The following is a 24,035-nucleotide window of genomic DNA, read 5'->3' as shown; positions in this document are numbered from 1 at the left end:
GTTCATAAAAGCTTCCGTCTACAGCCTGGACAAGTGGTGTCTTTAAACACTCATGAATGGTCCATTTCCACAAAGTGGTCAGGTTTAGTTCAGTCCAGTTTTCCCATGGTTAACAAAGTAATACCTGATCTTACTTGTATCTCCTTAGTTGATTCCCATCCAGCCTCTCTGTGATGGGAAATCTGCCTCTTTTAAGATATCCAGATCATTTGGCTCAGCTGCTTGTTTGGCTCCCAAACAGCTCTTCATTTTGTTCCAGTTTGGCTTTTTAAATGTGGATTAAGTAACGACCAAGGATGGAGGAAAGGAAACTGGAACCCAAAAGGGAGCTAGCTACAGTGGTGCACATAAAAGAGTGGTTTCATAGAAGAGACTGGTTCTTGAATGGCACATCATTACATAATCACCTAACCAACAAAGTTTATTCAGTTGATATTATATCACATTTCAATAAAAGGCATGTTTGTGACAACAAGAATATGTTTTTGTCAAAGGGGCTCAGTTAGCCTCTTAGCTTAGTACTAGACTCCTTTAAACTCTTGTCTCCCTTCATCTGGATAGACGACACTATGGAGGCCTTCAAGACTGAGTAATTGTGATATTGATCACCTCCACACCAGGTAAATTGATAAACGCTTCAATACCTGTGGGAGTGCCAGTGCTTCCATTTGCATATCTAATTTTAACCACGAGTAGAATTTCAACTAAATGAGACAGAGCAATAATTTTTTTTTTTTTTTGCATATAAAACCGGAGGAGTAACACTAACATATCAAGCATTTAATGTGTCCCAGAGTACTGTTTCCTTTCAGAAATATCCTTCCTTTTTTGCAGAAATGTGGTAAAAAGTTCACTCATCAAAAACAATATATAAAAAATAATATACTCTGGGCCGCTGCCTTTCACAGCCCTTCCTACTTTACGTGTGTGTGATGACATTTGATGGCGTTTGTCTGCATGAACCTATCTCATTGTTTTCTTGCAGGTCATGAGTCCCACTTGTTATTGTTTCTTCTGCAAACATATGTATGCTCAAAAGTATCTGGCACTAGAGATTTGATTGCACTACTGTAAATACTTTATTTCTAACAAACATGCTGTCTTTTTGCAGATTGAGAACAATTTCATTTTATCTTCATTTTTGCCAGTTTATAAAGAGTGAGTGTATTTCAAAAATGAAGAACACACTCAATTTTTTTTTCTTTTTTTTTTTTATGGTTTGAAATTATGGTGTGCAGCTTTATTTAGTCAAAATTTTCAAGGATGACTTTATTTTCCCCTGAGGGAAATTTGCTTTCAAGTCAGGTAAAAACATGAGAAACACAATCACACAAACTCAGCCACAACACAGAAATGGATAAGTACAGAAATACCTTGAAGGATAACTTAAGGCAGAACCATCATTGCATTGATGTGAAAATAAAAAAGCATCATAACTGTTCATTTTTGGAAAAAAAAAAAAAAAAAAAAAAAGTTTTGGTGTGTAATGCCTTGAGTTATGAATGAATTTTTCATCCTGTTGGATTTAGCCTTTGGCAATCTGAATCTCCTGCCAGAGGGTAGGAGCTCAAATTCAGCATGGAGAAGATGATCAGGACACTGATGTCCTGAGCCTTGGATTTTATCTGGATTTCAGTTTATTTATTTTTACCCTCTTGCAAAAAGTTGTAGACAGATCAGGTAATCTAACATCAATCATTTTACTGGCACCCTTAACAATGTGCTCTAACCTTTTTTTAATCCCCTAATGTGAGGCTGCCAAACCAGGAGAAGATGGCGAAGGTCAGGACAGATTCAGCCATGAAGTGATAAAACATTGACATTTAGTGATGGGAATTTCTGCTCTTTTCAGCTCATTTGGCTTGGCTTGGCAAAAAGAGTTGGCTCTTTTGGCTCCCAAACAACTCTTCATTCAGGTACCAGTTTGGCTTCATTTGACCTGCCAATTTAAGCGATATCATAACATGTGATTGATTTTTTTGGCAGGTATTTTGCTCTAACTATGCTCATTTTTTTTTTTTTTAAATTGATGAAAATATCCTGTAATTTTTCAAAATATACTGTCTCCCCAAACCACCTTGTAGGCCAGATGAAATCTGCTCACTGGCTGGGATGTATGACACACCTGACAGACAACATTAATGCTACACCATCAAACATGAGTCCTGCATGGTGTGCCTGTGGGAGAGGATAAAAGACCATCCCTACTAATCAATCAAATAACACAGAAACAAACAATCTATATACAAATACTACTACTGATACTACTACTGCTACTACTACTACTACTACTACTACTACTACTACTACTAATAATAATAATAATAATAGTTATAAAAATATAAAGCGGCTCTCTGACAGGATCCAGCTCTTATCGTTCTCATTAAAGAGCCAGCTCATTGAACTGGCTCGTTCACAAATGACCCATCACTGTTTACATTAGTTTACTGCACACCCCCAAGCAAGCATCTGGCGAAGGTGCAGTCAATGCTTTTATTTTTTTCCTGAAACAATGTCAAGGTTTTCATTAAAAGACAGCTTATTGTCGATGACCACACCAAGATACTTAAAGCTGGTGATGTGCTCCACAGTCTTCCCCTTATTTGTTGCTCTCTGTATTTAGGAAAATGTGTAAAAGATAAAAAAAAAAAAACTTTTTAATTTTTCTTTTTTTTCACTTTGGGTAAATGTGCATTTTAACTATGGACTTATCACATACATATCATTAAAATGTGGGTTCTAATGGTTCCATTGATGTATAGCAAATTCAAATATGTCAAAAATGTCCCTAGAGTGTGTAAAAATGTAAAGATATACCCTGGAAGACTCGCTCTATGGTATGTTATAAAGGGCTACTCTGTGGGAAAAATCACTGGAAAAAAAAAAGTAAGGATATTACTTGATGTATGTTGAAATTTTCTGATGATATTGCAGTGTAGAGGTCCATTTAGAGCTATAAAATTCCAACTTTCCTCTGTTTTCTAATTGTACCCCACTTCCTACCCCCCAACTGATATTTTGGATCATGTGATTGTAGTACTCTAGAACGGTCTTGGTCCTGAGACCAGTCTCAAGACCATATTTTGAATGTCTTGGTCTTGTCTTGGTCTCGGACTTGCTGGACTCAGGGTTTTCCACCAAGACTGGTAGAGACCAGCACTGATCTGCTATTCTTCGACTTCATTAATGTCTTAAAAAGCACTGTAAAAAGCAACATCCATTTTACTCATAAACATTGAGTTGAAATTACTCAGTTCTTCTTAACCTGTTCTAAATACTTATCATAAACAAGTTAATTGTACTTCTTGGCCATAACAGCAAAAGGGCTTGATTTACTTAAGTTTACTTAGTTTAAAAAAATTAAGTAAAAAGGGGGTATAATTAAGTTGTGTTAACTTAAAAATCCAAAACAGCGATTTGAACTCTATTTTTATGAGCTGATAGAACTTATTTCAGTTTTTAGTGAACAGTACTCAAACAATTTAAGTATTTTTTGTTATAACTCATATTATTTGAGTTGTGGCAAATCTGCAGTTTTCCCAGAATGCCTTTGGGCACTAAACCTTTATGCACTCAATTTGCTGCAGGTGTCTTTGCCAGGACACTTTTGAAAAAGAGATTTTTAATCTCAGTGAGGTTTTCTCCTAGTTAAAAAAAAAGGTGAAATAAGATAAATAAATAAAATGCACCACAAGTGAAGTTGCTGTCTCAATTAAAGATGTCACGCCCATAGGGGGTACTAATACTGTTATCAGCATCAGTGAAAGTTGTATGGCACACTGTCATTGATGAAGTGGGTCACCAACAGCCATTGCTGCAAATGGTGGCACAAGATAGTCCACCTTAGGTGAAATGATGACTTACAAAACTTTTGTACTAGCTGATGTTCTAAGGTAATCAGTTATCTAAGATATTTTGAGTGCTATTAACTTATCAGTGTTTACAATGCACTAAAAATGTGAAGTATTACACACCCAAAGTAGATGATTTAGGCTAAGTCCTGCAAACTTAAATTAACATTTGAATCTCAGTTGTGAAAACTTAAAATAATTGATTTTAAACTAGTAGTGAATACTTAAATAGTTCAAGTAGAACAAGTACTGCACACTACTAACAAACAACTCACAAAAGTCAAGTGTAGTTTACTTGTTATTTTTGAGGCAACGACTTTCCATAATTTTTTAAAGTAAGCTCAACTAATTTTTTCTTACAGTGAGGAGAAGCACTTTGCTTAAACAACAAATAGCTACACCTGCAAAAACTCAGACGTCAGTCCATGTTATTTCTAGTCAGAAACACTTCCGAACACTTACTTTAGGCCCCATTCACCTAAAAAATCTAGGTAAACATCTCATTTTCAGATATGTACTTGTCAGTTGCTTCTAAATATATACAAGGATTTATATTTTTAAAGAAGTTAGTTGAACAAGTTTGTTAAGAGTTGAGCTTTTTGCATGTTTTGCTTTGAAAACGTTGCATGCATCTTGTTTTTATCTGTCAAATTTATTAAAAAGAAAACTTGATTTTTATGGTCTTGATATTGTGTCGGTCTCAGCTTGTTTCAGTCTCAGTCTTGACTCAGTCTCGAACCTTAAAGTCTTGGTCTTGTCTTGTTCTCGATGCACTCTAGTCTCAGGGAAGTCTTGGTCTTGGATCGTGTGTTCTTGAGTACAACACTACGTGATCTAAACAGCCTATTGCTGCATCCATGTCTTTGCTGGCTAATGTTGTTTACAGGCTTGCAGTTACTTAAGTCAGTGCTTCTCAAACTTTTTCTATCGGGCCCCCCTTTGCCAGATGAAAATATTTTCAAGCCCCCCGACCCGTCACCATACGTATCCACATAAAAACATGTAAATGTATGACAAATACACTGTTATTTACAATTTTTCCAAAAAACAAACAAACAAACAAACAAACAAACAAACAAACAAAAAAAAAAACACTTTTTTAGAACTTACCACCACATCAAATCTAAAAATTTTGAATTCTAAAGATTGGACTCTCTGAAGATGGACAATTCCCTGAAAATAAATGAACATCTTCAAGATTTATACACCCAGTCCTGCAATAATTTCAGTGACAACTATGGGCTAATTTGGTACTTCAGATCTTTTTGCGTCTTGGATGCAGCTGTGAGATTGTAGAGGCAACTGCCTTTTGCAACCTCCCTTACACAGGTAGGACGATGCAAAAGGAAAAAAGTGGGGCAAAGTCTCTCGTGTCTAGCTACTACTACTCCTTTTCCACTCCAATCCAAAATGCAGGCAATGTCTTGGACTTTAACTGCAATAATGCCATTAGATCTGAGGAGACTTCAATAAACTTTTTATCTTCTACAGATCTGAAGTCATCAGCTGATGCTGCTTAGCCTGGCCTTGCTGTGCCCCCCCAGTTATGATCCTGCGCCCCCCTGGGGGGGCCCATGGCCCACGGCCCACTTTGGGAACCACTGACTTAAGTCAAGCTACTGCCTCCTTCTCATTAACAAACAAATAGGCTTTAAATGTTGCAAGATGGATTTGCCTGATTGGACAAATGGAATCTGGCCAAGTCATCTGCTTTGTAAGGTCACTTAATGTCCTCATCTTTGAAATTCCTACTCTACATCCTATATGTAACATAAATCAGCTTTAAATGACTATTGAATGACTTATTAATGGCTCAACGAATCACTCCAGCCACATTGACTCATTAGTTTAAATGTTGTTGATGGAAGCTTTAAGTAAAACTATGGCTTATTTGATTCTATCTTTCCCATTAGAGCTCATTTTTTCTCTCTCTTCTCGAAAACACAGAAAATCAATACATTCACATTTTTATCACTGTGTGATCATTTTCTTTTTCCCAGACAGCAACATAAACATTTCAACCAATAAAGTCATAACAGATATCTTTTTTTACCTCTCCTTTATTTGCTACCATCCCTCTGGTCTTTCTATCAAGTATAACTGCTTCATGCTGTTTATTGGACAGTCTGATCCATACTGGTTATAAAAGACAAAACTCATTATGCTGACCCGCTTGTATTTGTCGTGACACCCTCACTGGAAAGACCAACATACTGCAGGACGATGAAACTATCTACAAATAAAAAGTCCTGCATGGCTGGATGATATTGAAACTTCAACTTGTTTTTGTCCTCAAGCAAACTTACTTTTTATCAGGTTATATTTCAATGTTGTTTAACGCTATCGTTCTAAAGGCGTTGATTACTGCCTTTCAGTCGATAATCAACAGCGCTTTATGTGGAGCGAGGACTTCAAATATGTTTTTATTTTCCTCAAGGGGATTTCTGATTACAGTGGGGTTCATAGATGCTACCGATTCCATTTAATCATCCTTTGAAAAGAGAGCATGCTAAACCTCAGGCCCTCATCGGGACCTTCTCTGAGATAGGAATTATCTTTTATTGGATGTTGATGATGTTAGCTGTCCAGGAGCCAGAGAGAGAGACAGAGAGAGAGAGAGAGAGAGAGAGAGAGAGGGGATGCAGAGGGGGAAGAGAAATTAAAAGAAAAAACGTGTCAAAGAGAGAGAAGAGGAGCCATCTTTAATCAGCTCAAATATCTGGCTGCAGGGGCCCACAGAGGTCTTTTGTCCCCGTCCCGGGCTTCTGTCTCTCACAGTGATCGGCGTAACCTCGTCCTGGGTCGACTCTGCATTAGTCAGCACTTCTTTATTTTTCCTCTGCAGTTATTGCCTCCACATCGCTGATGGCAGTCTCATGTCTAGACCCTGCAGGAATCATCCGCTCTGCGGACAGGCTCAGACCTGCACACGATGGAGTAATTGGTGTTTTCAGTCACAACGACGGTGCGGGGAATAATTTTCTCATTGGGTTTACCTCTTGATGAACTCTTTAAGTCATGGAGAGGGCGGAGAAAGATCTGCTGGTTTGTGTTCCGACACTGTTGGTGCTTTTAGCAAGCACATTATGCAGAAAAAGACAACTCTTAACTGTGATTAAAATTTATAAACCTTTGACTGAATTAATGAATAATTATGCTATCAGTTTCACATCAAGTATTTGGTTTGTAAATGAGTAGAAAACCAGCAGCAGCACACCGATGAAAGGTAAATTAAAAGTGACATGTAAGAAAGGGATCTAAATATGTAAAACAAGATGCAATCTAACCCTTGAGCCCAAAGAGGAATGTCACCAAGAGGCTATCTGATGAGAAAGCAGCAGAGTCAAAGATAATGAATTTATATCTGAGAGAGAAATCACTTTCACAGATTGTAAAAACAGAAATTAATTAATCCCTCTGCCTCCAGTACATAAAAAATGCATTTATTTCCCTGACAATTTTACAATCTCATATCTTGTCTTCACTTTTTTGTCACTTCTTCCAGTTCACAGCACAAACATGTCTCCTAGCAGCTTTTCCTCATTACTTGGGATAAAGAGGGGGGCGTGTCCAAACTGTCTGAGTGCTGCTGGCGCCCACATAACGGAGGCGTTGCTGTCATTTGGAGTTACATTTACATCACTAAATAGATAGGTGCTTGGTTGTTCAACAGTAAACTTGGCTCTGCTGAGCTTGTCAGAGCTATAAAGATGTCTTTCTTCCTGATTTATCAAACCTTTTGTCTTTACTGAGGCTGGCTTCTCCTCCGATCAGACAAATGCTTCAAAGCCATGTCGAAGCCTTGATTTTGTTGTTCCCAAACGTAAACCTTACAGTTGTGATTTAATCCTCAGCTACCATTACACAACCCTGATTCCAGAAAAGTTGGAGCGCTATGTCAAAAGTCAGTAAAAATAGAATATATCAGTGGTTTTCAACCTTTTTTTTTGCCCAAGGCACACCTAAGGTTAAACCAAAATCTCCACAACATATACATATTTATACAAAACAGACTCTTTAAATAATGTTACACTCAAGGCTGTCCATAAGAAGGGGCATTTTCTGGGGTCCTACCAAATGGAGAATCATGGAGGCCAGCAAAACCATGGTCATTGTATAGTAAAGCGGTGTTAACCTTTATATTATATACAATTGTGAAAAGAGACAACACATGGGTTAAATTTAAAAAAGAAAAAAAAAGGGGGGTTGGCATGGCAAAATAGGGTGAAAACTTTGGTAAAAAGAGATTTTTAAAAATGTGGTACGTCGGGCAAAAAGTGACCAAATAATAACAAAAATGGCAAAAATGGTCATAATTCGGCACTCTTTTCAGGTCATTGTGTTCATTTATGGCTTCTTCTCCACATGAAACAGCTTAATTTGACTTAACGGTGAGTGTTGATGATTTCTGGAAGTGTTCCTGAGCCCATGCAGGGATTTCCAGTACAGATTAATGCCTGTTTTTACTGCAGTGCTGCCTGAGGGCCTGATGATCACCAGCATCCAGTTTTGACCTTTAGCCTTGTCCTTCGTCCACAGAGATTTCTCCAGATCCTCTGAATATTATGATGATATGATGCCCTTTAGATGCTTGGATATATATATATATATATATATATATATATATATATATATATATATATATATGTATATATAAAAGATTGGTGAACCTCTGCACATCTTTACTTCATGGGGACCCTGCCTCTCTAAAATGCTCCTTTTTACCCAGTCGTGTTTCTGACCTGTTGCCAGATAGTTGCAAAATGCTTCTCCAGTTTTTTTTTTTTTTTTTTTTTTCATTTTCACACTTATTACAATACCAGATGGAGCAGTTCACCATGCACAAATACAGTAGTAAAGAGCCTGTGATTTCATTACATTCACATCATCACTAGCATCCAGAATTATTCATTATTATTTTAATTATTTCTCATAAATGTATGACTTTATCAACATAAAATCTTCAAGGTCTTTAAATTTCCAATTTTTAAAACTGAACAATTCTGAGAAGGATTTCTTGTAAATTTATAACTTCATAAAAAATGGCCATAATCTGCCGTAGTAGTTTCTTCTTGCCTACAATTGTTAAAAGAATGAAACCAAAACAATTACATAAATATTCAATAGCACATATTGATTGTCAAGTTGTCATTTCTGGTTGAAAAAGAGCCAGTATTTCTCTTTTATATGACTCACTTTATTTAAATAATAATTGCCTGGAAACCTTGACTGCACTCAGTAGTTTAATGACCCAGCCACCTGTGCTATAATGTAAAGGTAATGTACTTTTCAAATAATGGCTTTCTTATGACTGTTCCTGTCATTATATGGATGACTGTTCATTTTAGAAACAAAGAACATATTCAGTTTTCAAATAGAGAGTATATCTAATTCAATGTCAGCGGCAGTGTTCAAATTCACTGGACTGGACATAATTATGTCATAACAAAGCATAGTTACATGACTTGACTCTGGGTTTGGAGCTGTTATGACAGGACACAGCATGACACGGTTCAGAGTACTTCAGAGTGGTCTACCTGGAAAAAAGCTTTTATTCATGACAACTGTCAAAAGGGTTTCTCTGTAGCTGTGCTTGTTTGAGAGGTTTTTAGTGGTAATAGAGCTAAACAGAGTGTTCTAGGAAGCAAAATAACATTAACTATAACTATAACTATTGTCCACTTAAACATTTATATTCCCAAACTCAGGGATAAGCACTACATTGTCCTTAGTCCTATAAAGTAAGGGCAACATTTCTGACTGCTGAAGCCCACTGAAATGTTCACTGCTCCCAAAGAATTCCCATGGTTGATGTTCACTGCACATAATATGTAAACACAATGTACTATACAGGTTGAATTTTTTTTTTTTGCACATTTGTCACACTCAGATGTTTCAGATCATTAAACAAATTTTGATATTAGACAAAGATAACCTGAATAAATGCAAAATGTAGTTTTTAAATTATGATTTCATTTATTAAGTGAAAAAGCCCTATGCGATAAAGTAATGGCTCCTAAACATAGTACCTGGTTGTTCCAGCCTTGGCAGCAACAACTGCAAGCAAGCGATTGAGATAACTGCCAATGAGTCTTTCTCATCACTGCTATTTTTGGCTGCTCTTTTTAACTAGCCTTAGTCTTTAGACAGAATGTATTTTAGTTTTAGTGACATTTTAGTCATTTCTCCCCTTTTTAGTTTAGTCTAGTTTAGTTGATGAAAACTCAAAACATTTTAGTCTAGTTTTACTCCATAAAAAGCCCTCACATTTTAGTCTTTACTTTCAGTCCAGGCATTTATTTTCTTGCCTAAATCTGGTACTAAGTCTTGATAGTGTGTTTTCTGCACCCTGCCAAACCTGGGGTCCCTGCTTTCTACAGTTAAGAGGCAGAAGAGATACAGATGCATTGTTTTTTGGCACAGTGGAGAAATATCATGGATTTTGAATCTTCGACAATCACAACATTAAATTTTAGTCTAGTTTTAGTCATCTTGATGAAAACTAAACTTACTTTTTGTCAGTTTTAGTCATCACAGATCTATTTTGGTTAGTCTTGGTTGAGTTTTTGTCATGGAAGAAAAGGCTGTCGACAAACATTTTTAGTCATAGTTTAAGTTGACGAACACTCACATGATGCTTCACATCACTGCTGAGGAATTTTGGCCCACTCTTCTTTCCAGAATTGTTTAAATGCAGCCACATTGGAGGGTTTGTCAGGATGAACGGCTGTCTTAGGTCATGCCACAGCATCTCAATTGGAGTAAGTCCATATAGTGACTAGGCCACTCCAAACCCATCATTTTTTAACCATTCTGAGGTGGACTTGCTGGTGTGTTTTATGGGAGCTGGACTCGCTGGTGTGTTTCGGATCATTGTCCTGCTGCATAACCCAAGTTGATTGAGCTTGAGGTCATGAATTGATGGTCAGATTTTCTACTTCAGGATTTTCTGATAGGCAGCAGAATTCATGGTTCTATCAATTATGACAAATCGTCATAAGTTGTCGAATTTCTGTTATGCCAGTCCACAGATTAATTTTCCCAAAAGTCTTTAAGGATCATCAAACTGTTTTTGTCAAATGTGAGAAGAGCCTTTGTGTTGTTTTTGGTCAGCAGTAGTTTGGGCATTGGATCTCTCCCGTAAATGCCATTTTTGCCCAGTCTCTTTCTTACTGTTGAATCGTGAACTCTGACCTGAACTGAGTCACCTGAGGCCTGCAGGCCTTTAGATGTTGTTTTCATTTTTTTTTCTTCTTTTTTTGCGTGATCTTCTCGATGAGTTGTCAATGTGCTCTTGGAGTAATTTTGGTAGGCTGGCCACTCCTGGGTAGGTTCACCACTGTTCCAAGTTTTCCCCAGTTGTGGATAATAGCTCTCAACATTGTTCAGTGGAGTCCCAAAGCCTTAGAAATGTCTTTGTAGCCCTTTTCAAACTGAGAGACATCAATGACTTTGTTTCTCATCTGTTTTGTAATTTCTTTAGATGGCAGCATGATCGCTTTTTTATCTTTGTCCCTTTTTTTGGTTTTTCCATTATTCTTCAATGTGGGGGGTCACATGCTTTATTGAACAAGTATTTTGAATATTTGGGGGACATTTTTGGCTTTATAAATGATTGTCTATTAAAATAAATGTTTGTTTTTTTTACATTTCCTTCCTTGTTTTACTGTTCTTCCACTTTAATTACATTGAGCAGCCAGTCACACCCTTTGTATTTGAGGATCTGTTTGATTTGGTTCCAGGATTAAAGATATTAATACAAGAATTGAAGAATTGTCAGGAGCATCAAGGGGCAATTTCGACAGAGAAATTTACCTGCAGAAGCAGAACCACTGGAAAAGTGGATGCTCACAGTTAAACTCTAGATAACCTAGGTTTCTTCAGAGATAACAGCTTAAATGCAATCCAATCACCTGTGGAGACTCAGAATACAGTTTCTATCAACTCTCTCTAGCAGGCCCTCCCAGGATGATGCTTCAGTGTCTGCTCATGCAGGATAACATGAGCAAACATACAATGTATGTAGCAAACATACAAACACTCAACAGTGAGCAGTCCAATATCTCCAGTAAAGCATACATACGTCTGGATTCTGATCAAGGAAAATTTTTAAAGCTCAACAGGAAACTCAAAGAAACCTGGAAATGTTAGATAGACTGAGGGTCATTTGTTCATTTGTATCCAACCAACCATGATCACACACCAGTGGCTATGCCTTAAATAGGAAATGTGGGTTTGGTTTTCCAGAAGGACAGTTGTACTTTAAATCTTTAGGGGCATAAGATCAGACTAACTACATTAGTGTTGAACTTCTGGAGTTCAGTTTATACTGAATCCTCAACTCAGAAGGTAAGCAGCAGAGGTGGGTGGAGGATGCTGAATTGCTGCATGGCTTAGACACATTCAGTGGAACCATTCTGTGAGGGTGCATCAGTATAAACCTTTGTATAGCAATAATAACTCATTACTCTGTAAATAAGAATACAAGAAGCTTTTCTTCTTCTCCTCCTCCCCCATCCATGTCTAGATTGCTGGGTTTTTTTGTTTTAGTTTGGGCTTCAGGTTGCTGGTGGTCCCCTTTAAAGTGTTTTTATTTTAGTCAGTTTGTTTCATTAGGCGGTTTAGGGAAAGACAGGAGGTCCTCAGGCCCACTGCTGGGTTGGCTTTTCCTATTTTCCCTCGTTTTATTCTGTTTGGCTGGCACCTACAGCCCCTCTCAGTTCTTTGAGCTAACTTTTTATTTACTCTGTTTTTATTGAACATTTTCTTTCAACTTCAGCCTGGTGGGCCGTCTTTTATATGTTGCGACTGGTACTTTTAGCCTTGGTTATTTAATTCAAAGAGACAGTACCCACTCATAGAAATAAACCCTTTCTGCCGAAAAGGGCTCTGCAGTTTTATTTAACCCTCAGCTAATGTTAAAGAAATCATAATACTCAGGGTGTAAGTGGCTCAAAATGGCAGCATCCAAAAAAAAAACCAAAACAATTTGCATTACTTTCATTTTATTCCTATTTCTGTTGCGTTAGTTTCAAAGTCAAAATCAGACCTAATCATAAAAATTGAAATAACTAAATAGCAATAAAGAATACCATACATTTAAAAAAACACCTTTAGCTGCATTTATTTTTAAATCAAGCTCAGATCTGATCATAAATATCAAACATGAAGAAAACATTCAAACCCTAAACTATTTTTTAACCATTTTGTCCTGCCTGTTCTGTTTGTCTTTATAAAGCGTATAAAACATCAACCCTGTGGTTTGTCAACACCTAAACATCATTTTTTATCAGAACAACCTGGGCTTTAACAGTGTGTGTGCTGCAGTAATGACACTTCAATTAAAAAAGAGTTATGGAACTATAAATATAAAAGACAACATTTAAATGGAAATTAAAACTCAAAGATTTTTATTTGTGGCACAAGACGTTATGTACAAACTTGTTCTCCTATCTCTTGGGGACCAAAAAGTGAAAAAATAATCGTTCTGTGACAAAAGCCTCTAAAATATTCACAATATTACAGAAAAATCTGTGCACTTATTTGTATTGGCTATTTTTGTGCTATCATTTCAAGCAGTTCCTGTCTGCAGTGACACAGAGGGCCACATCACAGGCTTCCTGTGTCTCTTTCTCTCTATTATAAGATGTTCAGGCCATCTCCTCCAGGATCTAAGAGTTAAGGCATGCACAGTAGCATCATGTGATGACAAGCAACCTGCCATTGGTTGCCACAGTCTGTCACAAAGCATTATGGGATACAACATTTTAGCCCCTAGTGGCAGAAACAATCTAAAATTGATTTAAAAATGTATAAAATCACAGTCAATATCAGATTTGCTGGTGTTGATTTAACCTTTGAAGACACTGAAGTCACCCAAGTCCCAGGCTCACTAGAACAGCCTCCATAAGCGATTCAAAGGCACGGATGGCATCATCGGAATAGCAAAACAGCTGGCTGCAAGAGGAGAAAACAAGCAAGAGGCCAAGATTTATATTTCAAAAGTTATTTAAATTTCAATTAAACGTGGCACTTCCTGTCATAAAATAAAAGGTCAGTCTCAGAGGGTTTGTTTTCAGAAAATTAACCATTTCGGTGCCAGCTGGAATGCCTGATTATTACATTCAGAGTGTAAGAGGTCAAAAATGGACAACATACATACCCTGAACAATAATATAAAAGCAACACTTTTGATTTTGCTCCCATTTTTCATAAGCTGAACTCAAAGATCTAAGACTTTTTCTATGTACACAAAAGGACTATTTCTCTCAAATATTGTTAACAAATTTGTCTAAATCTGTGTTAGTGAGCACTTCTCCTTTGCCAAGATAAACCATCCACCTCATAGGTGTGGCATGTGAAGATGCAGATTAGACAGGATGATTATTGCACAGTTGTGCCTTAGGCTGGCCACAGTTAAAGGCCTTGATAAAATGTGCAGTTTTAACCCCTTAAAGCCTGTTGTATCATATTTGATACATACTTTTATGATACCTCTATCTGATCATTATGATCAATGAATTACAAAAAAAAAAAAAAAGAATTCCCAATACAATCTGATAAATGATAAAAATGCCCTCAAGTGAATTATTAGTTACCAAAAACACATAATTTATCAAATGAGACACAAAAAAATATATGTTAAATTTTTGGGATTTTTTTTTTTTTTTTTAATAGTAGAAAGTGAAATAAACATTTCAGTTCCAAAAAATGAGAATTTTCTGGCCATAATAATGTGTATTCAGGCTTTAAAGGGTTAATGTATTGGAGGGGTCTGGGGGGGTTCAGAAAACCAGTCAGTGTCTGGTGTGACCACCATTTGCCTCACGCAGTGCAACACATCTCCTTTGCATAGATCAGGTTGTTGATTGAGGCCTGTGGAATGTTGGTCCACTCCTCTTCAATGGCTGTGCGAAGCTGCTGGATGTTGGCAGGAACTGGAACACGCTGTCGTATACACCGATCCAGAGCATCCCAAACATGCTCAACAGGTGACATGTCCGGTGAGTATGCTGGCCATGCAAGAACTGGGATGTTTTCAGCTTCCAGGAATTGCGTACAGATCTTTGCAGCATGGGGCCGTGCATTATCATGCTGCAACATGAGGTGATGGTCGTGGATGAGTGGCACAACAATGGGCCTCAGGATCTCATCACGGTGTCTCTGTGTATTCAAAATGCCATCAATAAAATGCACCTAACATATGCCTGCCCATACCATAACCCCGTCGCCACCATGGGCCACTCGATTCACAACGTTGACAACAGCAAACTGCTCACCCACACGACGCCTTACATGCTGTCTGCCATCTGCCCTGCACAGTGAAAACCGGGGTTCATCCATGAAGAGAACACCTCTCCAGTGTGCCAGACGCAATTGAATGTGAGCATTTGCTCACTGAAGTTGGTTACGAAGATGAACTGCAGTCAGGTCGAGACCCTGATGAGGACGACGAGCACGCAGATGAACTTCCCTGAGGTGGTTTCTGACAATTTGTGCAGAAATTATTTGGTTATGCAAACCGATTGTTGCAGCAGCGGTCCAGGTGGCTGGTCTCAGACGATCTTGGAGGTGAAGATACTGGATGTGGAGGTGCTAGACTGGTGCGGTTATAAGTGGTCTGGATGGATGGATGTACTGCCAAATTCTCTGAAATGCCTTTGGAGACAGCTTATGGTAGAGAAATGAACATTGAATTCACAGGCAACAGCTCTGGTGGACATTCCTGCAGTCAGCACCCCAAATGTATGCTCCCTCAAAACTTGCGACATCTGTGGCATTGTGCTTTGTGATAAAACTGCACGTTTTAGAGAGGCCTTTTTCTGTGGCCAGCCTAAGGGACACCTGTGCAATAATCCTCAGGATGTTCTTGAAGAGGTTCATCACTGCCTTAAATATGCTAAAATTCAAAGCTTTTTTAGGCATTACTATTTTCTTAAATTTTATGGTTTTAATAATTTGTGACAATAGTGCCATTATCGGAAACCAGGAAAAATGCATCAGTTGCCCCTCATGCCAAATATTGGGAAATGGCTGATATTTGGTGATGAACAGGAGAAACTGCAAATTCGATGTATAACTCCAGAATGAAAGGTTATTATAAAAAAAATGCATGTTTTTACTGTGACTTCAGGGATCAAAAATTGTGGTTTTAATGGGTTTCAATGGGGCATTTTTGGTCACAAACAGCCTGAGTGTGGCAAAAAATTTTTTTTAACAGATTATTGAATGTTACAGGTTCTGATATTAACATTTTTCAATTCTAATGAAAAAAAACATCCTCTGAAGTGTTTGATGTCGGCATTAACACAGTCAAATAATGATTAATAATAAAACTGAAAATGACCAGAAAAAGCCACAAAATGGCCTCAACACCCGCAGATTTTTTTTCACATACAGCAGCTTTTCTCTCTATCCCAGTGCTTTTTGTTGTACTTGATTTTATGTCTTTATGTCTAGGTTCAGCAGCCAAATAAAAAGTGCCTTCTACATCAGCTCAGCATCATCATCTTTAAGCATTGGACCATCACAGTTTCACTTTCAGGTTTACAGCAATGTTTCTCCAGGGATGGCTAATACTTTTATGATAGACATCAAATTTTCACCACATATTTTTCACAATTAATCACCCTCCCTCTGCTGACAGCTAATTAAAGAACAACACAACTTTTTTTAAACGCCTCATAATTTCTTACTTTACACACTGGGTAGTCATTTGGAATCTGCCATTAAAACAGCCTTCCCAATTAGTTTTTGATTGCTCCTTAGAGGATCAATGTGAATCTAGGCAGGGTAAGCTTGCTCCTTTTTTAATGTTAATCAGACTGCTGTCCTTGATATATATGTGTGTCAGGGAGAGCTGCCAGCCTTCTGCAAAGTCACTTTAATGATTCTGTGACTGTAGGTGGCAGAAAACCAAACCACAGCACAATCAGTTTATACCTACAAGGTCACTCAGAGAGGAACTTCACTGTTTTTTATTGATAAATATTGCCTTCTGTCTTGGCTTCTTTTCCTCACTCACTTATGACTCCATTTTTCTTTCCCTTACCTGTTTTCCTCTGTATTGCAGACAGTGTGAAAGCCTGGTTTTTAGAGGTGCGCGGGGGCAGTTGATGCCTGACCACAGGTGGCTTTCCTTGCACAGAGGGAGACAAAGATGCTCGCCCACATGGTTGCATTGTGAAGCAGAGGACTGTGTAATTTCTATCATTCAATGCTTTTTCCATCCCTTGGCCTGTGCCCCTCCCACGCACTGGTAGGAAATGTAGCCTTAAAGCGCCCCCACCCACAACAGAAGATGAGAGATCACAGTCAGCCACAGAAACATCCCCTATACAGTTGTTTCAATCCCCTCACTTCCGTGTTCATGCATTTGGATCTGTATGATGCACAGCAGCATGTTTCATGTCAGTGTCACTTCAAATCCCAGCACCCCAAAGCCTTGTGGTATGGAAATGATTCTCCATTAAACACCCTGGTATTCACATGCTCACACAAGCATCCACACGCCACAGCATATGTTCACATGCCACTTTGTAGAGGGGAAATAAGAGTTTATGTCGCACTCGTCCTCTGCAGACTCATGGCTCTTCTTTTCAAGACGTGTTGCAGAACATTGCTGAAGGGCGGCGATGGGTTAAGAAACAAAGACGCGTCAGAATCAACAAAGCAGCTCTAACAGCTCAACTCTGCTGAAAGAAAGCAAGCACAGGGCTGCTTGGAAGAGTTTGGGATTACAATCCCCTGTGATGTATGATTCATGAATAGTGTTGATATATTTATTGATGTCTGTTGGAGCTGCAGAAGCAGATGTGCGTAACATGAAGCAGTTGTCTCCCTGTTGAGTTTTCCCCTTCTGGATTTATCTGCTGCTCTCCACTGTTGATATTACACAGAATCCTCTGTGATAGGAGGTGTATTTAAAGTAGAGCCTTATTTATAAAGGGCAAATACCATTATATAAATCTCTCAATTTCAATAATAGCTTTAACAGGAGAATTTAAGATCTTTTTCTATCAGTAGAGTGAGTTCTTGCTAGTATTCACATCATAATAACATCTCAGGTTTTAGCCATGCTAAAACCTGAGATGCAATTCAACTGCAGGAAAATACACAGTCCTGTGCAGAACTTTAAGGCATGTTTGAAGCAAAAACTGAGGCCGAAGCAAGGCACAGATCAGGGTTGTACCTAGACACTTGGCCCCAGGCAGAAGCCACCTTGGAGTCGGAACACCTTGGATTTGCTTCATAACTGCCATCAGTTATTGCCATTAATCACAAATACACACATTTAACAGCTAACTTTCTGGCAAGTGGTTATTAGGGCGCCCCATTAGGGGGATTCCTGATGTGTTGTCGTTGCAGCGTTTAAAGGGATTCCTGTGTCCATGATGTCGTTAGTATTGACCGATGATAGCCATCTCTGGGAGGCCCTAGCTAATTGCTTGGGTTGCCTATCCTATTGCAACGACCCTGGCACAGATGTAGTAAGTAAGCAGCCTGAGGGCATCATTGGGCAGTAAGGAAGACTGACACAATCCCCCTCATGCTCTGGATGTCCTTACATATTACCAGGGGCATGCCTTTAGACTAAAGGGGAGATGTGGGGAGTAAGAATGGTCTAGGGTAGTCATATTATCAGTCTGTGCACATGCACTGTTCAAAAAAGTATGACATGATGATGGAAGAGCCTGCCATTGGTTGTCAAGGCCCAGTTGCAATGCATTCTCGCATTGCATTCAAACAAACAATATGGTAGCAGGCTAATGATTGAAAAATGGGTTAGGAAAGGATTAAAAAGATGTTCAATATCAGAGTTACTGGATTTAATTTAATCTTTAAAAACCCTGGAAAGTCAGCAAAGTTCCAGGCACACTAGAAGATGTTCTGTAAGAGCTTTGAAGGCATGGATATCAGCATTAGAATGGCACAACAGAGGGCTTTCAGAAGAAAGAATAAGAAGTGGCTACAATTTATGATTCAAAAGTTATTTAACTTTGAAGAATGCATGTCTTTTCTTGTTGTATACAACGCCGTCCTCAGAGGGTTAAGATTAAAATAACTGTTGCACTTTTATACATTTTCATCCATCCATCCAGCCATCCATGCATCCAAGGCATTTTCATAAATAAATCCTATAAAGATTTTCTTGTTCTTCAGTTCACAAGTAAGAGATAAACATGAGGCTCAATGTTTTGACCTTTGACCTCCAAATCTAGTCAGCCCATCACTGATTCAAGGTGGACATATGTGAAAAGTTTGAAGAAAATCCCTGAAAGAGTTCTTGTGATATGGCATTCACAAATAAGGGATGACAATGAGGCTCAATGACCTAAGACCAGTGGTTTCAATCTTTTTTTTCCCAAGGCACACCAAAACCATATCTATACAAAACATCCTCTTACATGTTACAGTAAATTGTGTCTATAGTCTTAGTTCAGGCAGGCCACGGAGTAAAGCGCTGCCATATAACTTAGATCAGCTTAGCTCGCACAAGCACTCATCACCTGACGGCAAACTAAATTATTCTAAGGTCGCTATTGGCAAATCACACTTATGCTGCCATATTTGAACTGCTCTTACCTGGTTATGCTTTGCTGCTCCCTCTTCAAGCGTCTTTTTACAGCCCTCCTCCACACCAGCTCCTCCTTTATTCTGCCTCTGACTTTATCAGTGTCATAACTGCTAATGAAGAAAATACATACTCCCATGGCACACCAGTGTACATTGCCACACCACTTAAGAACCACTGCCTTAGACTCTTGACCTCTGACCTTTAGAACCTAGTTATCTTGTCAGTGAGCCTGAGATATTGCATTCACAAGCAAGGGATGAATATGAGTCTCAGTACCTTTGACTTTCAACCTATGACCTTCATAATCGAATCGGTGCTGTTGAGTCAGAGTGGACATTTGAGGAAAGTTTGAAGAAAAACCTAGAAGGATGGAAGGCCAAAAACATAAAGCCTCCAGTGTTTGGCCATCCCCAGTGTGAAGGCTTAAAAATCATGTAATACTAACCAGGCACTGCTCATTTATCCATTATTCAGGCATGCCTCACACAAAGTGTCATTTTAAATTTCTTTTCAAAATATTTTTTAGCCTTAAATTCAAAAATATTTGACTTTTAGGACTCTGACGACGTACAGAAACCTACATTTGTTTTATTCATTATGTAACTGAATATTCAGCCCAATATAAATCAATATTTGATTTATTTTTTAGATGTTCCAATCTTAACATGAACAAGCTTTCATGTGTGTGAATCTCCCTGCAGGCTCACAGTCCATAAAGTGTTCAGATGTGAAAAATAACCGAGCCCATTCATCTCTTAAACCACGGTACATATAACATGCCTCAACAATCGATGTGAAATGTACATAAAACATATTGATTCCTCACATAGAACGCTGTATCAAAAGAAAGCTGTCTGGTTTACATTCAGAGCCTTTTAATGGCGTTCCCTGTCAGCCATTTCAAATGACTTATATCTGGCTGGATGTAGCATCAGCATTAGCGCAGCAGATGTAAGCATTCAATACTGACTGGCAAAACAAAAAGCATCACATGAATAATTGAGCAAATGCAAAACAAATACAAATCTTTCCCTTGTAACTGAAACCATTAATTGGTGTGAAATATGCCTTTTATAATGTATTCTTTCTCTGATTCAGTGAAAAAGAGAAAACATGAACCAAAACCTCCAAATCTCAATAGTCCCCCGACAGATTTCCTTATTTCTACTTCCAAAATTTATTTCCCTACGTCATGTGATTTCCCAGCAGTGTTTTCTGATGAGCTTCTCACTTGAATATGCAAAAAAGAGGGAAGTGTTTGAAGAGGCTTTCCAATGCTGCTGACTCTCCTGTGTGCATGCTTGTGAGTGCACCAAGCCGCCCTGGGTCCATGGGAATAAAGATGAAGTAGGTGGATTAACATGTTTGGACAGGAAGAGTGATTGTTTGAACAGTGTCGCAGAGTGAATGAATGACTGACTGAAGAACAACATCGGCTCTTATGTAGAGTGGGAGAGATTGCCCCGAGCTCCTGTCTCAACAGCGTGTATTTGTGTGGTTCCATCCAAACTACTGCGTGCATAAACTCCTAGTGGACGGCGCAGTGCTCCATTATCCGACACGGCTACCGTGCTCACATCCAGTTGCATCATGTAGTAAAATACTCTGAAGCAGAGACATGTAAATATAACATGACACCTCGGGTTTCATTGAAACTCTGGGAATATATCTTTTTAGACTGTAAGGTGTTGTAGCAAATTTATGATTATTACATCACAGCAGTAAATGTAAACAGCAGTAAGAACAAGCCAAGAGTTGCAGCACTGAAATAAGCTCTTATCCTTATTCCCCAAATTCCAACAAACATTTTAAAGATCCAGGAAAAGAGAAGTAAAAAATCAGACTGATTCTTCTGCTTTAAGTCTTCACCATAGCGACATCATTTTGAGCAATACATACAATATATAAACAAAAGTATTTGGCCACAGGTGTTTCAATCAGACCTGCTGCCACAGGTGTATTAAAACAAACATTTGTGATCCTAAATGGGTCGTTCTGAAGAGCTCAGCGACTCCAAGCGTAGTACTATGATGGATGCCACCTTTGCAATAAGACCGCTTGTGAAGTTTCATTCCTTCTGGATATTGCACAGTCAACTGTAAGTGATATTATTAGAAAGTGGAAGAGTTTAGGAACAACAGCCACTTGGAGTTAAAGCAGAAGACAATGTAACATCACAAAGCCGAGCCAAGGACTGCTAAGGCTCTGCTGATTCCATAGCTGAAGAGTTCTGAACTTCCGCTGGCAAACTATGCAACAGGAGCTTCATGGAATGGGTTTCCGAGCAGTGGCAAACCTTACATCACCAAGTTCAATGCCAGGCATCAGATGGTGTGGTGTAAAGCACACCGACTGTCCTATAGAGAGTGGCGAAACACGTTCCTCTGTTGGCAGTCAGATGAGTGAGCCTAGCTTTGGCGTATGCCGGGAGAACTTTACCTGTCTTGTGCCAACTGTGAAGTCTGGTGGAGGAGGGATTTCAGGGTTTGGGCTAGGCCCCTTATCTCCAGTGAAAGTCAGTTTAAATGCCTCAGCATAAAAAGACATTTTGGACAATGCTGTGCTTCAACTTTGTGTCAACAGTTTGGGGAAGGCCCATTTCTGTGCCCCAGTGGACAAAGCAAGGACTATAAAGACATGGTTTGATGAGTTTGGTGTGGAAGAACGTGACTGGCCTGCACAGAGCCCTAACTGACCAGGATTCCCTCAGTAGCGGCCAGTGAAGAGGGAAGAGCCCAGCGCCGAAATCCCCATCCGACGGGCGGGCGTGGAAAATGTGACGTACTGAAGACCGCTTGCTCGGTGTCGCTTGAGGGCCAGAGTCCTTCTGATCGAGGCTCAGCCCATGCATGGTGTGAGGCCGGTAACGGCCCCAGTCACGCCAGGGTCCAGTCTGCTTTGAGTCATGTTGTTTGGGAATGTGGCCTAAAGCAGTTGGTGAACTCCATCTAAGGCTAGCAAACTAGCCCTGACTATGTGTCCCTGTCAGTCAATTATAGAGCGCTAACTTATACAGAATATATTAGTATGTATCAGGATGCTTTTAATTGCAAGTCATCTTTAAATTTCAGTTGCTAATTGCAATGAATCTCCCCATTTTTATGTTCAACTATTCTGCATTGAAAACTGTTTTTGTTTTGTTATTTCTTGAACAAAGGTTTAATAACTTCCTCTTTAGATACGGACCTGCTTTTATTTTGAAAGAAAAATAAGGAACCTCACATAGATCAAAGATTATAACGTGTAATGTTTCTCAAGGTTCAGATGATTTTAGACTTGTCTGCTGAGCTGCTTTTTTTTTAGTGAAATGAGACATTAAGGAGCAGAGGTGGATTTATTTCTAGGGCTGTCAAAAAATGAAAATTCTCAATAATGATTAATCTCAGAATTATTGTTAGTTGCAATTGATCGCATCCTTTAATTGCATTTTAAAATTCCACTATTCTGTACCTTTCTTTAACTTAACCAAAGAAAGGAACGGTGAAGATGAGATTAATTGCAATCAAAAATTAATGGACTAAATGGGGACATTAAATAATCATGATTAGTGCAATTAATCTTCATTATTCACAACTTTTAAACATAAACTAAGTTCATGGGTCACAAACTGAACCAATGTAGATTTTTAAAATATGTGCTGTCAGAATTCAACAGAATAGTGGAATTTAAAATTGTACAAAGGGACATAACTGATAACAAGAACAAGAACAATTCTGAGGTTAATTGTGATTCAAATTTTGTCTTTTGACAGCTGTACTTATTTCACATTACTGTGGCTGCAGGAGATGTTGCAGCGGCTTGGTCAAAGTGTGCAGACGAGGACAATAAAGCATGAGATTAATCACAATTTTAAAAATAATGCTCCATCTTTGGACCTTAATTAATTACAATTAATTATTACATCCATATTACATATATTTGAATCCATATAAAAGTGTAATTTTAAGATTTAATGTAATTAAGAGTTAAAACATGTTGGAAACATACTGTAAGTCCTCTTTGCTGCATTTTTCAAAAGAAAAATGTCAGAATTCCCAATTTCAAGTAGGAACAAAAGTAAATGTGCCATGCAAAGATAACTACACGCAGCCTGCAACACAGCAACAAAAAATATTAAAAGCATTGGTCCTGCCTCTGACAAAGCACAGAGTCAAAAAATTAATGATTTTCAAAAGGCCTGATAAGTTCTTTGAACTTTAAGTGTTACAAAATTAAAGTGCCTTATTACAAATGGACAAATTAACTGGAAGTTTTACTGCCAATTTCACACACAAATGCTGTTTCCAGGTCTTAGACAGTGTACCTGCATATATTTCTTTTTTTTTTTTAATCCTAGGATGCATTGTGGGTGTTTTAGACAATGTTTAGACAAGAAAGAACAATGCACAAATGCTATTGTACCAGTAAATGTACCCTACCTACAAAGATGTGGACTTTCCCTTGTTTATTCTCTGTTTTTATACTTATTAAGGCAAACTACTCTCTGATTGCACAATTCCACCCATCTGATTCTTCTCACGGTATTCTAAAACCAAGCTGGAAATTGAAAATAAATAAATAATCCGGACAAATTGTGATACATTACAGCAGGAGCTGTGGGACCGGAG

This window comes from Cheilinus undulatus, linkage group 14, assembly GCF_018320785.1.
Source record: "Cheilinus undulatus linkage group 14, ASM1832078v1, whole genome shotgun sequence".
NCBI lineage: Eukaryota > Metazoa > Chordata > Actinopteri > Labriformes > Labridae > Cheilinus > Cheilinus undulatus.
The sequence above is the reverse complement of the archived record's forward strand: the minus strand, read 5'-3'. Positions refer to the sequence as shown.